This window comes from Psammomys obesus, unplaced genomic scaffold (assembly GCF_907164565.1).
Source record: "Psammomys obesus unplaced genomic scaffold, mPsaObe1.curated_primary_1811, whole genome shotgun sequence".
NCBI lineage: Eukaryota > Metazoa > Chordata > Mammalia > Rodentia > Muridae > Psammomys > Psammomys obesus.
Genome location: NW_026596244.1, coordinates 5,156,780 through 5,161,295, shown reverse-complemented (window position 1 = coordinate 5,161,295; position 4,516 = coordinate 5,156,780). Strand labels below are relative to the sequence as shown.

The window sequence follows — 4,516 nt, the reverse complement described above, 5'->3', positions numbered from 1 at the left end:
GTGTGTGTGTGTGTGCTGTCTCATCTAAAAGGAAATATTGATTTGAAATAATTTAAGATAATTGGACAAGGTATTATTTTTCTCTTAAATGCATGAAGTAGGAAGAGAAAAGCTATAGCTGACAGGAAATACAATGGTTCTTTTGGATTTTTAAAAAACAAGTGTCTCAAGGACACTGTCATCAGAACAAAATGACAGCCTACAGATTGGGAAAGGATCTCCACCAACCCTATATCTGACAGAGGACTAATAACCAGTATGTATAAAGAACTAAAGAAGTTAAACAGCAATAAAGCAAGTAATCCAATTAAAAAATGGAATACAGAGCTAAACAGAGAATTCTCTGTATAGGAATATCGAATGGCAGAGAAACACTTAAAAGAAATGCTCAACCTCATTAGCCATCAGGGAAATGCAAATCAAAATGACCCTAAGATTTCACCTTACACCCATCAGAATGGCCAAGATCAAAAACTCAAGAGACAACACATGCTGGAGAGGTTGTGGAGAAAGGGGAACCCTCCTCCACTGCTGGTGGGAATATAAACTTGTACAACCACTCTGGAAAGCAATATAGTACTTCCTCACAGACAATTAGGAATAGCGCTTCCTCAAGATCCAGCTGTACCACTCCTAGGCATATACCCAAAAGAGGCTCAAGTACACAATAAGGACATTTACTCAACCATGTTTGTAGCAGCCTTATTTATAATAGCCAGAAGCTGGAAACAGCCCAGATGCCCCTCAACTGAAGAATGGATGCAGAAACTGTGGTACATCTACACAATGGAATATTACTCAGCAAAAACAAAACAAAACAAACAAACAAACAAACAAAAAAAAACAAGGAAATCATGAAATTTTCAGGTAAATGGTGGGATCTGGAAAAGATCATCCTGAGTGAGCTATCCCGGAAGCAGAAAAATGCACACTGTATATACACACTCATTTAGACATATAATATAGGATAAACTTACTAAAATCTGTACACCTAAAAAAACCAATTAAGAGGGAGGACTCTTGCTAAAATGCTCAATTCCTATCCAGAAAGGCAAAGAGGCTGGACATCAGAAGAAGAAGAAAAGAGGGAACAATTCAGGAGCCTGACACAGAGGACCTCTGAAAGGCTCTGCCCTGCAGACTATCAATCCAGATGCTGAGACTTATGGGCAACCCTTGGGCAGAGTGCAAGGAATCTTAGGAAAGAAGTGGGAAACAGTAAGATCTGGAGAGGACAGGAACTCTACAAGGAGAGCAACAGAACCAAAAAATCTGAACACAAGGGTCTTTCCTGAGACTGATACTACAACCAAGGTCTATGCATGGAGATAACCTAAGACCTGTGCACTGATGTAGCCCATGGCAGTTCAGTATCAAAGTGGGTTCCATTGTAATAAGAACAGGGACTGTCTCTGACATGAACTGATTGGCCTGCTCTTTGATCACCTCCTCCTGAGGGGGGAGCAGCTTTACCAGTCTACAGAAGAAGACAATGCAGCCACTCTTGATGAGACCTAATTGACTAGGATCAGAAGGAAGGAAAAGAAGACCTCCCCTATCAGTGGACTTGGGGAAGGGCATGCATGCAGAGGGTGAAGGAAGGGAGGGATTGGGACTGGAGGAGGGAGGGAACCACAGGGGGGATACAAAGTCAATAAAGTGTTATTAATAAAGAAAAATTTTAAAAAAAGCTGTAAAAAAAACAGGTGTCTCTAAGTTTCTAGCAAGAACCAGAAATAAGCCTCAACAGGGAGATCCAAAAGCCATCAATATCCTGAGCATAGTCTCTACATTTGTTCAGACTTATTTTGTTGTTCAGAATTTCAAAAGGGTACTTGGTACCCGAAACACTTCCAGGACCGCAGAGACCTATCACATAAATGTAATAATTATATTTCTGGTTTATTAGGGAGCAGTACATGCTCACTCAGCTTCAGTTTGCATTCTCTATTGCTACAATTACCAGTATAACCTCTGTAAACCCTTTCCAAAATGGGTATTTTTACATCAACAACATATACATGGCATTAAAAAGAAAGTCAAAATAATGAAGTAAATGTTTCATGAATACAATCATAAATAATAGTAAAAACCAAGTTTTCAGTTACTTATAATTAAGTTTTAAATAAAAGTTAAAGTGGCAGATAGTAGGGAAAATAAATGGAATAAAGAAATTATCAACTTTGTTTCTGTTATCAAGTTGGCTTTTATTTTTACCTATCTGCCCTAAAAGTTTTCTATTTAAATATTTGCTTATAATAATGATTGCCTTCCCAGAGAAAGTGTAGGAAAAATTGCCAGGTCTGGGTACCCTCCAGACCTGATCCAAGAGTGGATGTCAGGATTATTATGAGATATTTCTGGCTTCATCAAAATAAGTGTCAGAGAAATACACAGAAAACAATAGGTCTGTAACATCAAAGACTTGCAAAACTTACACTAGTCAAAGGTAATCAATGATCAAAAGTGACAAAGTGTTCAGGAGCTGAAATGCCTGGAGTTCACTTAATAAATTGTAATAAGATTCCCTGCATTCTGCCCAAACTTTGGGCATAAGTCTCAGTGTCTGCTTTGATAGTCTGCAGGGCAGAGCCTTTCAGAGGCCCTCTGTGGGAGGCTCCTAACTTTTTTCCTGTTTTCTTCTTCTTCTGGTGTCCATCCTCTTTGCCTTTCGGAGTGGGGATTGAGCATTTTAGCCAGAGTCCTCCCTCTTGATTAGTTTCTTTAGGTGTACAGATTTTAGTAGGTTTATCCTATATTATATGTCTATATGAGTGAATATATACCATGTGTGTCTTTCTGCTTCTGGGATAGCTCACTCAGGATGATCTTTTGCAGATCCCAACATTTACCTGCAAATTTCATGATTTCCTTGTTTTTCATTGCTGAGATCTGGAGAGGACAAGAGGTCCACAAAGAGAGCACAGTACCAAAAATTTTAGCACAGGGGTCTTTCTTGAGACTCATACTCCAACCAAGTACCATGCATGGAGATAACCTAGAACCCCTGCACAGATGTAGCCCATGGCAGTTCAGTGTCCAAGTGGGTTCCATAGTAATGGGAACAGGGACTGCTTCTGACATGAACTGATTGGCCTGCTCTTTGATCACCTCCCCCTGAGGGGGGAGCAGCCTTACCAGGCCACAGAGGAAGACAATGCAGCCACTCCTGATGAGACCTTACATACTAGGATCAGAAGGAAGAAAAAGAAACCCTCACCTACCAGTGGACTTGGGGAGGGGAGTGTGTGGAGAAGAGGGAAGAAGGGAGGGATTGAGAGAGGAGGAGGGAGGGAACTAGAGGGCGGATACAAAGTAAATAAAGTATAATTGCAAAAGTAAATTGTAATAAATGATAATAATTTTAAAAAGTTGAAAAAAATAACCTTTAGCTATCCCATGCTCAGATATAACCCACAGGCAGCTCAGTCTCCCTTTGTGTCTCCTAGTAAGGGGAGCAGTGACAGTCACTGGCATGAACTCAACTACCTGCTTTTTGATCACCTCCCCCTGGCAGGGTGGCTTTATTAGGCCACAGAGACAGAGGATCCAGACAGTTCCAATGAGGCCTCATAGGCTAAGGTCAGATAGTAGGGGAGGAGGACCACCCCTATCAGTGGACTAGAGGAGGGAAATAGGGGAGAAAGGGAGAGGGAGGGTTGGACTGGTGGGAGATGAAGGAGGAAACACAGCTGGGATACAAATTGAATAAACTGTAAAAAATAATAATAATAAAGAAAATAAAAGGAAAAAAAAAAAGTTCAGCTGAAGCCAACACATATGTGTTGCTTTCATCATTCCCTTCCTCTATTCACTGTCATGACCCAACAGGATGAATACAATTAACAATATTACGCCCCATATTACAGAATAGAGATACATTTAAATGTAATCATGGAAACATTATAAGAAAGTTTATACTGAAGGATACTCTAAAGTGCTGTGTTCATCTCTATCAAAAGTACTAGAATTCAAATGTCCTTTCATGTGTACAAGTTTGTACAAATGTATCCGTATGAAATCAGCTTTAAATGTTTACGTGTACACTCTTATCCTAAAGATTAGGGGAGATCACACGGCACATGCCATGAGGACAGGGGTTTTATTGTTCATAGACACCGGGGTGGAAAGGCTACTGCAGAGGAGGTGACAAGACAGAGAGAGGCAAAGCTAACACCACATGGGAACCCAGTGCTGATTGTCTGAAGGCTCTAAATGTCGCCAAGTGTTTGGGAAAGGGCGTTCAGGAGGATTTAAGTTCTCTCATGAATACACAGAAAGCCTGGGTCTGCAACTACTTATTTACACTGACACCAATCCCGTGCTGCAGGGAAAACAGCTTCTGCTTTCAAACATCATCAAAACTGTTTCGAGCCTTTGAAGATTTCCATTCCTCCTGAACACAGAAATTGTTTGTGTTTATGTTCTGTGCATGTAGCAAACTACAGAGGACAAAACTATAAAAGACCTGTGTGTGTGTGTGTGTGTGTGTGTGTGTGTGTGTGTGTGTGTGTGT

The 4,516-nt window shown here is 40.5% G+C and overlaps 1 protein-coding gene across 1 annotated transcript in view; it reads right to left on the bottom strand.

The window, feature by feature from the left end:
- The window catches only part of Fstl5 (follistatin like 5), a 687,984-nt gene that overhangs the window by 114,451 nt on the left and 569,017 nt on the right, over positions 1–4,516 (bottom strand). The gene's annotated exons all lie outside the window — the stretch shown is intronic.